Below are 12,405 nucleotides of genomic sequence, written 5' to 3'. Positions count from 1 at the left end.
CGGCCTGACACACACTAGCAGCAGGCAAGCAGCTGAAATTACACTAAAGTGTAAAAATTAAATGCCTTTTTTATGCAAAGTCCTGTGCCAGCCGGTATGAGTGGTGGGCACTGGCAGTGGGCACACTACAGTCAGTGGAAGTCAGCCTGACACACACTGGCAGGCAACTAACCTTAGATTAAAGTGTAAAAATTAAGTGCCTATTTTTTAAGCAAAGTCCTGTGCCACTCGGTATGACAGGGGTGGGCACTGGCAGTGGGCACACTACAGTCAGTTGAAGTCGGCCTGACACACACTAGCAGCAGGCAAGCAGCTGAAATTACATTAAAGTGTAAAAATTAAATGCCTTTTTTAAGCAAAGTCCTGTGCCAGCCGGTATGAGTGGTGGGCACTGGCAGTGGGCACACTACAGTCAGTGGAAGTCAGCCTGACACACACTGGCAGGCAACTAACCTTAGATTAAAGTGTAAAAATTAAGTGCCTATTTTTTAAGCAAAGTCCTGTGCCACTCGGTATGACAGGGGTGGGCACTGGCAGTGGGCACACTACAGTCAGTTGAAGTCGGCCTGACACACACTAGCAGCAGGCAAGCAGCTGAAATTACATTAAAGTGTAAAAATTAAATGCCTTTTTTAAGCAAAGTCCTGTGCCAGCCGGTATGAGTGGTGGGCACTGGCAGTGGGCACACTACAGTCAGTGGAAGTCAGCCTGACACACACTGGCAGGCAACTAACCTTAGATTAAAGTGTAAAAATTAAGTGCCTATTTTTTAAGCAAAGTCCTGTGCCACTCGGGATGACAGGGGTGGGCACTGGCAGTGGGCACACTACAGTCAGTTGAAGTCGGCCTGACACACACTGGCAGGCAACTAACCTTAGATTAAAGTGTAAAAATGAAGTGCCTTTTTTTTAAGCAAAGTCCTGTGCCACACGGGATGACAGGGGTGGGCACTGGCAGTGGGCACACTACAGTCAGTTGAAGTCGGCCTGACACACACTAGCAGCAGGCAAGCAGCTGAAATTACACTAAAGTGTAAAAATTAAATGCCTTTTTTATGCAAAGTCCTGTGCCAGCCGGTATGAGTGGTGGGCACTGGCAGTGGGCACACTACAGTCAGTGGAAGTCAGCCTGACACACACTGGCAGGCAACTAACCTTAGATTAAAGTGTAAAAATTAAGTGCCTTTTTTTAAGCAAAGTCCTGTGCCACACGGAATGACAGGGGTGAGCACTGGCAGTGGGCACACTACAGTCTGTGGGCCTGCAGCTCCTCACACACAGGCAGGCCAGGCAACTGCAATATGTATATAAAGGAAAAAAAAAAAGCAGACTAATGTTGCAGCCCTAAAAAGGGCTTTTTGGGGTGCTGTCAGGACGCTGTCCTTACAGCAGAGATCAGATGAGTCTTTCAGGACTGGAGTGGACACTGAATTCACTAGCCTAGCTATCGATTTCCCAATTAAATCAGCAGCAGTTACAGTCTCCCTCCTCTCACTAAGACTGCAGCTTCAGAATGAATCTAAAATGGATGCTGTGCAGGAGGTGGGAGGGTCTGGGAGGGAGGGTATGCTGCTGATTGGCTGGAATGTGTCTGCTGACTGTGAGGTACAGGGTCAAAGTTTGCTCAATGATGATGTATAGGGGGCGGACCGAACATCGCATGTGTTCGCCCGGCAGAGGCGAACGCGAACAAGCTATGTTCGCCGGGAACTGTTCGCCGTCGGATAGTTCGGGCCATCTCTAATGGTGGATTGCTTGAGCAGTGGGCTCTCCTTCAATTCTGGGAAGCCAATTGTGGAGATAGGATTTGGTCTCAGAGGTGGGACCTGTACCTATCTGACATTGATAGTATATGCTAGTGATATACCATCAAGATTTGAGATGGAAATACCCTTGAAGTCACCTGAATACAAATTCTACAATAAAAGTCAAGTCTACAATTAAAAAAGTTGCATTTTTAGGAGTTTTTTTTACCAATTTTAATTTGACTGTTAGGAGGGTAAAGTTGCATTCCAATTTTAGAAACCTGTGACAAATCCTCAAGATAATGATTAGAAAAATCAGCTTACTGCTCCATAGGAAGTAAAGAATTTTCATGTGGGAAGGAAGTAGGCAGTGTATGATCGAGCACTGATCAAGAGGTCAGATAAGTATGTCAGAAAACTAGGATGTAACTCCAAAAAACACTAAAATAGATATGTCATTAGTTATAAACAATTCATTTTATTAGCTCAAAGGAAAAAACCACTTACGCGTTTTAAGCCCATTACTCATAGCTATGTTTGAAAGTGGACATCTGGAAGATATATAGGAGTGGGAAATTAAAGCCCCCTTCATTTCCATGATTTTTTATTTTTTTATTCTCCACACACACAGTAGGTAACTGTGAAGAGATCATGTGTGTTGCTACAACCAATACTTCTCCTCAGATGTGACATCCTCAAGTGGCACATGACCCATCAGTGAAGTGCCGCTTGATAACATAAAGTTCACTAAGTTCAGTCATTGACTCACATGACCCTGTCCATGTAGGAATTGACAGGTGGGGACCAGAACAACAGTCAAAACATCCCGGGATCCACAGCGCTGGTAATATAGAGGTGTGGAGTAGATGAGTATGGATTTCTCCACAGTTACCGCTAGATGAAGGAAAGGTGGTTTAAAAAAACACTGGACAATAGTGATGGATGAACATCGGTCTGGCTGTTTCATGAACGCGATCAAATGTTCGCGAACCGCAAGTTTGCGGCGGGCCCCATTCACTTTAATGGCAGACGAACCTGAAAAACCTTTAGCTCATATTTGCAGCCACCAAATACTTACTAGAAGTACACAAATAGTCCCACAACATGGACAGTGACATACTAGAGGGGGATCAACGACAAAAATTCCAACAAAAAATATGTATCTAAATCAGGGGACATTTTAATGCATCTTAAAGGGAAATTCTCTGAAATGTGCCCTGTTGGAGCCTAGAAAAATGTTTTTTTAGGCCACAGGAGTACGGAGTCGTTTGTCCCTATCTGTAGCTGAGGTAACACAGCATAACCGAAAACAAATGCTGCACTACCCAAATGCACTATATAGAAAGTATATAATTGGTATATAACACCCCTGCTTCAATCAGTTTTTTGGGGGGGCAACTGGTATATAACACCAGTAGAAATTATTTGTTCCAATAGTGTTTGTCACTATCTGTAGCTGAGGTAATGCAGCTAAACCGCAAACCAATGCCACACTACCCAAATGCACAATGTAGAATGTATATAACTGGTATATAACACCCCTGCTTCAATCAGATTTTTTGGGGGGCAACTGGTATATCACACCAGTAGAAATAATTTGTTCCAATAGTGTTTGGCACTCTGCAGTATCGCAGCAGAACCGCACACAACTGCTGCACAATACAAATGCACTATAATATACTATCTATGTTAGAAAGTATATAATAAGTATATCACACCCCTCAGTAAGTCATACCTATCTATAGCACACCTATACTAGTCCTTAAAAGGACTTTTGTGGCCCTATTAGCTAGCGTTTGGTGTCCCTAACAGTCTGTCCCTGCTCCGCACAGCAACCTCTCCATGGCAAAAGACTGAATGTAAAATGGCGGCCAGATCAGGTTTATTTATAAGGTAGGGTGTGTGTCCATGTGCCGAGACGTCTCAATTGGCTGTCCTGTACCACCTGATGGATCTGTCATGGGTCAAAGTTCTTCACAATGTAAAAGAATAAGGCGCCGGCGGACATTGCCATATGTTCAGCGAATCGCGAACGAGCAAAGTTCGCCGTGAAACGACCTCCGGGCGAACCGCAAGGCCATCTCTACTGGACAACTCCTTTAATCATCACAATCTTGCAGAGTAATGGACGGCAATCATACTGACACATGTTGTAAAAGAAGAGAGAAAATGCAAGAAGGAATTTCATGTGAAAGGTAAGCAGAAAACTACATGATGTACTTGTGCAGTATGGTATCCTAGTATTCTATGTGAGAAGCCAGTATATTTCCAACATAAGGAATGCTCTCATCTAACCCTTTCCGGGTTAATATATCCACACATATCATATTTTGTATTATCCCTAACATACCATTTTTCCTATTTTAGGCTTTGTTTCCAACAAACAGGTGTCAGCCTCACCTCTTTCCATTCAGTTTCTTATTCTCCACACTTGTGATGCTTTACTGGGAGAGATTAGATTTCTCATACCCCTTTATTTTCCAGCTGTCTGTGTGCAAACCTTAGCTATGTGTACTAATTGCAGGTATTGGGCCTGAAATGCATTAGCTGTTTGCTTTTCAAGTTGTTTTTTTCTATATGTGAGGTATGTTAACAGACAAGTCTGATCATCAGAAACTTCAAGTGTAGTAAGACTCCTTTAAGTGTCAGCATACATTTAGGAGCATTGTAGCATGTCCAGAATTCTGATGGCAGTCATATAAAGGTTTACAGTACAAATGGGTTATGCACCAAAAAGTACGTCCTATAGAAAGATGGGAGTTCTGTGAAGGTCTGACTTGTCAATTTATTTTTTGCCTTGCTACCAAAATCCCATCCTTTTTTTATGGAACTCATTTCCTTGAAAAAGCCATAGATTCTCAATGTTCTTTATATATAAATAGAATAAGATACTAATGCATTGCCTTCTCTCTGTAGACTGCACTGTCTGAAATTGAACTAAGATGGATTAATGGATATGACGGTTGAAAGACAGCAGTCGTACATTTACACGTAAATGGATATTAATGAATAGGTTGCTAGGGATACACCATGGGGATTTACAGTTTGTCATGGGACTGCTCCCAGTGACAATGATATAAGTGCACTGCCACCGATGGGACCACAATAAGAGCATAGGTAAGACAGATAGGAAACTCTCAATGTATATACAGTAGTGATGTAGTATCTCTACAGATGCATTCATACATCCAGGGTAATAGACTTTTTCAAGAACAGAGATATCAATTAGAAATGATAGGTCTAGGTGTTTTTTTATGAAAGGTCCTCATTCTTTAACAGTTACTTGAAGTGTATTCTGTACTTCACAATGGAAATTGTAGGAATTGTGTTATTCTTTTGGATTTCAGTACATTTAAAAAAAAAAAAACATTAGGGGAGATTTACTAAGCAGGTAAATTGGGGTATATTGGTTTAGAAAATATAATTTGCAATTGGATTGAAGAGTGGCTTCATGATCGTATCCAAAGAGTTGGGGTCAATGATTCCTACTCGAATTGGTTCCCGGTTACAAGTGGTGTACCTCAAGGTTCTGTGCTGGGTCCACTATTATTTTGCTTATTCATTAATGACATAGAGGATGACATTAATAGTGCTGTTTCTATTTTTGCAGATGACACCTAACTTTGTAATACAGTACAGTCTATGGAAGATGTTAATAAGTTACAGGCTGACTTGGATAACCTTACTGTTTGGGCCTTCACTTGGCAAATGAGGTTCAATATAGATAAATGTAAAATTATACACTTGGGGGCTAATAATCTGCATGCAGCATATGTCCTAGGGGGAGTAAAACAAGGAGAGTCTCTTGTTGAGTAGGATCTGGGTGTATTAATAGATCATAGACTAAATAACAGCATGCAATGCCAGTCAGCTGCCTCTAAGGCCAACAGAATTTTGTCTTGTATTAAAAGAGGTATAGACTCGCGGGACGGATGTAATATTGCCACTATACATAACGTTGGTGCTGCCTCATCTGGAATATGCAGTTCAGTTCTGGGCACCAGTCCATAAAAAGGATGCTCTGAAGTTAGAAAAAGTACAGAGGAGAACAACTAAACTCACAAAGGGCCTGGAAGATCTTAGTTATGAGCAAAGATTAAATGAACTGAATTTGTTTAGCCTTGAAAAAAGACATCTAAGGGGGACATGATTAACCTGTACAAATATATAAACGGACCATACAAAAAATATCAAGGGAAACTATTCTGTGTTAAACCCCCTCAAAAAACAAGGGGCCACTCCCTACGCCTGGAGAAAAAAAGATTCAGTCATAAGAGGCAACAAACATTCTTTTCAGTAAGATCTGTGAATCTCTGGAATAGCCTGCCACAAGAGCTGGTCACAGCAAATACAGTACCTTCAAAAAAGGTTTAGATGAATTTTCTATTCAAAATAACATTGAGGCTTATGACAATGTATAGAAATCTTGTTCTACACACCCTTTCCATTTGGCCCAACCCCTTTTAAAAGGAAGATGGATATTGATCCAGGGATCGAAATAGCAGGATTACAGGTTGGACTTGATGGACTTTTGTCTTTTTCCAACCTTAGCAACTATGTAACTATGTAACTATGGAGTGCACCAGAATTCTTGCATAATTTGCTCTATTAAACTGGTGTATATGCCTTGCACCATATTCACAACGTGTATTTTACAATTTTTGTGCCTTACTTGACAAAGACATGTGGCTGAACTAGAAATCAACATGGCTTAGCAGTAGATAGGATGTGTCAATGTGCACCAAAATTTTGTGCAAGATTTTGGCACAAATGAAGTCAAAGGTTAGACACCAAATATTAGTCAGGATTAGTGAATCTGCCCCAGTTTTTTATTTGTTCCCCTTTTTTTACTTCCACCCATTCAGGTGGTGGTGATATCATCTGCAACTGAAATAAAGATTACTTGACTTACTAGCCAACTAAAAGTGGATGATGATGGATGTGCCAACCTGGTGTATAGCTTCCCTGTTTTGATGCTTCTGGGCTCTCCACAGTGATATGCCCATTTTTTGTGTGACATCTTAAAGGAGCAGTTGGTGTCAGTATACTTTTTAAAACTGCTCAAAACTGTCACATCTTGCATGAACAACACGTTTCCTTGGGTATGCATATGGTGATTAGAGATGTCGCGAACATAAAATGTTCCGTTCGCGAACGGCGAATGCGATTTTTCGCCATAGACTTCAATAGGCAGGCGAATTTTAAAACCCACAGGGACTCTTTCTGGCCACAATAGTGATGGAAAAGTTGTTTCAAGGGGACTAACACCTGGACTGAGGTATGCCGGAGGGGGATCCATGGCAAAACTCCCATGGAAAATTACGTAGTTGACGCAGAGTCGGGTTTTAATCCATAAAGGGCATAAATCACCTAACATTCCTAAATTGTTTGGAATAACGTGCTTTAAAACATCCAGTGTGTGTATACGATCAGGTATGATGTTGTATCGATCAGGTAGTGTAAGGGTTACGCCCACTTCACAGTGACAGACCAAACTCTGACAGACTAAACTCCCCGCAAACAACCGCAAACAGTCCATTTGCACAACCGCAAACTCCCCATTTGCACAAGGTTGGATACTAAGCTAGCCATGTCCCGTTCCTTGTCCTCACTGACGTCATTGAAGGTCTCTTCCTCCACCCAGCCACGTACAACACCAAGGGTCCCCGAAAGGTAACAACAAGCCCCCTGGGACGCCTGCTGTGGTTGGTCTTCCACCTCCTCAGTCACCTTCCTCCTCTGACTCCTCTTCTTCAGACTCCTCTCTCTGCGTTGCCGCAGGTCCAGCAATCGACGATGACAAGGCTGCTCCTACTGGTGATGGTGACCACAACTCTTCCTCTTTATGCTCATCTACGGCCTGATCCAGCACTCTTCACAGGGCACGCTCCAGAAAAAACGCATATGGGATGAGGTCGCATGAGCCTACAGCCATTGTGCATGAGCGTTCAGTAACGCGGCCAAAAAATACCCAGCTCCGCAGAGGCTGTCCTCTTTTTTTTTTATAAAAAAAATCTGTTCTTACCAGTTTAATCTCTGTTTTGTCCCCTATCAGGGGCCGGTGTATGGAATAGATTTTAGTAACCGGGAGATGGTAAAAGATGGTTGGTCGGTTCTCTTACTTCCAATTTGGGGCACTGCGCGTGCTCCGTGCAATGTACTGTGCCACCCTATATGAGTGGAGTGTTAAGTAGTACTATTCTTATCAGTTTAATCCCTGTTACGTCCCCTATCAGGGGACGTGTATCGAATAGATTTTAGACAACCACAAAGAGTTGTCAATAGTTGACACACTCATGACAAGTTTTATTCCTCTATGCGTCAATCTTGGTGTAGTGATGACTGTGCTCGTGCGCACGTTTGGGAGATTGCAGGCGATGGCGGTTTTTCAAAGCCTATGGTCGTGCTGAGGTAGTTCAGTGACAGTTAAGTGACCCAGAAAACAATGATTCTGCAGTGTGGGCCCATTGTTGGCCTAGTAGGCTTTAATGATCACCTTAGATGATCACAAAGAAAATTCATGTTTTTTGTATGCAAAACTATCCAGCCGATCGCTTTTGGTCTGTTCACAATGAAGCAATGACCTTATCATCTGGGGTGTGCCAATATTGCCAACACACTCATAGAGGTGATTTCTTCATTGTGATACGCAAGCCCCTTCACCACAACAAGGTAACGATCACGAAGGGGAATTGACACATGTATGTGCCTTTTTTTTGTTTTGTTTTTGCAGCCACAGTGCAGCACCAGAGGCCAGAAAAATTAAGCATGTGTACACATGCCTGAAAAATTAGGTATTGTTGCAGGCAGAAAGTGTACTAAAACATTGCGGTTTGAACCCTAGTTGGTGGCGGAGAAGTCAAGGGGTTCATTGCTCCTCAGAGTGTCGATATCTGCAGTTAAGGCGAGGTAGTCTGCTACCTGTCGGTCGAGTCTTTCTCTGAGGGTGGACCCTGAAGGGCTGTGGCGATGCGTAGGACTTTAAAAGCTCTGCATGTCCTCCTTTAACAACACGACTGTAAAGTGTCCTGTCCTTGCCGGCGTGGTCGTGGTAGGAGGAGGATTACTTTCACCTCTTCCCCTGTTAGATTCCCATTGTGCTGTGACATCACCCTTATACGCTGTGTAAAGCATACTTTTTAACTTGTTTTGGAACTGCTGCATCCATTCCGACTTCCGGTAATTCTGTAACATTTCAGCAACTCTCTGCTTATACCGGGGGTCTAGTAGCATGGCCACCCAGTACAGGTCGTTCTCATTCAGCCTTTTTATACAAGGGTCCCTCAACAGCCATGACAGCATGAAAGACCCCATTTGCACAAGGTTGGATGCCGAGCTACTCATGTCCCGTTCCTTGTCCTCACTGATCTCATTGAAGGTCTGTTCTTCCCCCCAGCCACGTACAACACCACGGGTCCAAGATAGGTGACAACGAGCACCCTGGGATGCCTGCTGTGGTTGGTCTTCCTCCTCCTCAAAGCCACATTCCTCTTCTGACTCCTCTTCCTCAGACTCCTCTTCCAGCTTTGACGCAGGTCCAGCAAGCGATGCTGATAAGGTTGTTTCTGGTGGTGATGGTGACCACAACTCTTCCTCTTCCTCTTCACGCTCATCTACGGCCTGATCCAGCACTCTTCGCAGGGCACGCTCCAGGAAAAAAACAAATGGGATGAGGTCGCTGATGGTGCTTTCGGTGCGACTGACTAGGTTTGTCACCTCCTCAAAAGGACGCATGAGCCTACAGGCATTGCTCATGAGCATCCAGTAACGTGGCAAAAAAATACCCAGCTCCACAGAGGCTGTCCTAGCACCCCGGTCATACAAATACTCGTTGACGGCTTTTTATTGTTGGAGCAGGCGATCGAACATTAGGAGTGTTGAATTCCAACGTGTCGGGCTGTCGCAAATCAATCGCCTCACTGGCATGTTGTTTCGCCGCTGAATATTGGAAAAGTGCGCCATGGCCATGTAGGAACGCCTGAAATGGCCGCACACCTTCCTGGCCTGCTTGAGGACGTCCTGTAAGCCTGGGTACACAAAGCGTTGTACGATCAGATTCAACACATGTGCCATGCACGGCACATGTGTCAACTTGCCCAAATTCAATGCCGCCAACAGATTTCTTCCGTTGTCACACACCACTTTGCCGATCTCCAGTTGGTGCAGGGTCAGCCACTAATCCACCTGTGCGTTCAGGGTGGACAGGAGTGCAGGTCCAGTGTGACTCTCTGCTTTCAGGCAATTCAACCCCAAGACAGATTGACACTGTCGTATATGGGATGTGGAATAGCCCCTGGGGAGCGCAGTTGATGTGGAGCAAGACGCAGCAGCAGAAGAGGACTTAGCCGAGGAGGTTAGCGAAGAGGATGGAGTAGGAGGAGTAGAGGAGGTGGCAGCAGGCCTGCCTGCAAGTCGTGGCTGTGTCACCAACTCCGCTGCAGAGCCACGCATTCCATGCTTGGCAGCCTTCAGCAGGTTTACCCAATGCGCAGTGTACATGATATACCTGCCCTGGTCAGATAGACGCTTGCCCCAACACTGTGTGCCAGACATGCCATGACTTTCTTTTCTACAATAGAGTACAGGTTGGAATTGCCTTTTGTGAAAAAAAAAATTCGGCCGGGTACCTTCCACTGCGGTGTCCCAATAGCTATCAATTTTTTGAAGGCCTCAGACTCCACCAGCTTGTATGGTAAAAGCTGGCGGGCTAAGAGTTCCGACAAGCCAGCTGTCAGACGCCGGGCAAGGGGGTGACTCTGTGACATTAGCTTCTTACGCTCAAACATTTCCTTGACAGACACCTGACTGTGGGCAGATGAGCAGGAACTGCTGAAGGTGAGAGGCGGAGTGGCGGATGGTTGAGAGGGGGCAAGGAGGACAGCAGTGGTTGATGTGGCTGAAGATGCTGGACCAGGAGGAGGATGGTGGCTTTGAGTTTGTGTGCTGCTTGTACTCATGTGTTGATCCCATAGGCATTTGTGATGTGAGATCATGTGCCTTCGCAAAGCAGTTGTACCTAGGTGGGTGTTGGACTTCCCACGACTCAGTTTCTTTTGGCACAGGTTGCAAATGGCATCGCTGTTATCAGAGGCAGACACACAAAAAAAATTCCACACTGCTGAGCTTTCCAATGACGGCATTCTGGTGGTGGCAACAGCATGTGTTGATTGGCGTGCTGTCTGGCTGACCCCGGGTGCCGATACATGCTGTCTGACTGTGCCACTAGCTCCTTGCGCCGACCTCCCCATGCTTCCAACTCGTTTCCTCCTCCTTTCTGTCTCCCCATCTGAACTTTCCCCCTGTTCTTCTTCTCTTCTAGCGGGCACCCACGTGACATCCACGGACACATCGTCATCATCAACCGCTTCACTTGTATCTGACAACTCAGCAAAGGAAGCAGCAGCGGGTACAACATCATCATCATCACACCGTACGTCCATGTGTGTAATGCTGCCTGACTGAGACATATCCCTGTTATCTACATCCTCTGGCAATAATGGTTGCGCATCACTCATTTCTTCCAACTGATGTGTAAATAACTCCTCTGACAGATCAAGTGAAGCGGCTCTGGTGCTAGTGTTGGTGGTGGCGGCGGGCGGGCGAGTGGTAACTTGAGAGGTGCCCGAAGCTGAGCTGGAGAAGGATGGTGCGTCAAGGTTCCGATCGGAAGCTGTAGAAGATTGGGTGTCCTGTGTAAGCCAGTTAACTATGTCCTCAGAATTTTTCGAGTTCAGGGTACGTGGCCTCTGAACACTGGCATTATTCTAGGGCCAAAGAAAATCACAGCACCACGACCACGACGGCCCCTGTGGGGTGGCCTGCCTCTGCCTGTCATTTATTTTTAGATTAGTGGTACTATGTGTGCAAGGTACTGTGCCACCCTATATGAGTGGTGGGCAGTGGGCACAGTACAGTCTGTGGGCCTGACACACACTGGCAAGCAACTGCAATTATATTACAGAGGAAAAATTTTATGACTTTTTTATCTGCAAGGTGCTGTGCCACCCTATATGAGTGGTGGGCAGTGGGCACAGTACAGTCTGTGGGCCTGACACTTACTGGCAGGCAACTGCAATTATATTACAGAGGAAAAATGTAATGATTTTTTTTATCTGCAAGGTGCTGCGCCACCCTATATGAGTGGTGGGCAGTGGGCACAGTACAGTCTGTGGGCCTGACACTCACTGGCAGGCAACTGCAATTATATTACAGAGGAAAAATTAAATGACTTTTTTATCTGCAAGGTGCTGTGCCACCCTATATGAGTGGTGGGCAGTGGGCACAGTACAGTCTGAGGGTCTGACACTCACTGGCAAGCAACTGCAATTATATTACAGAGGAAAAATTTAATGATTTTTTTTTATCTGCAAGGTGCTATGCCACCCTATATGAGTGGTGGGCAGTGGGCACAGTACAGTCTGTGGGCCTGACACTCACTGGCAGGCAACTGCAATTATATTACAGAGGAAAAATGTAATGATTTTTTTTATCTGCAAGGTGCTGCGCCACCCTATATGAGTGGTGGGCAGTGGGCACAGTACAGTCTGTGGGCCTGACACTCACTGGCAGGCAACTGCAATTATATTACAGAGGAAAAATTAAATGACTTTTTTATCTGCAAGGTGCTGTGCCACCCTATATGAGTGGTGGGCAGTGGGCAC

The sequence above is a fragment of the Bufo bufo genome, chromosome 1 (genome assembly GCF_905171765.1).
Source record: "Bufo bufo chromosome 1, aBufBuf1.1, whole genome shotgun sequence".
Classification (NCBI taxonomy): domain Eukaryota; kingdom Metazoa; phylum Chordata; class Amphibia; order Anura; family Bufonidae; genus Bufo; species Bufo bufo.
Note: the sequence above shows the minus strand (reverse complement) of the source record.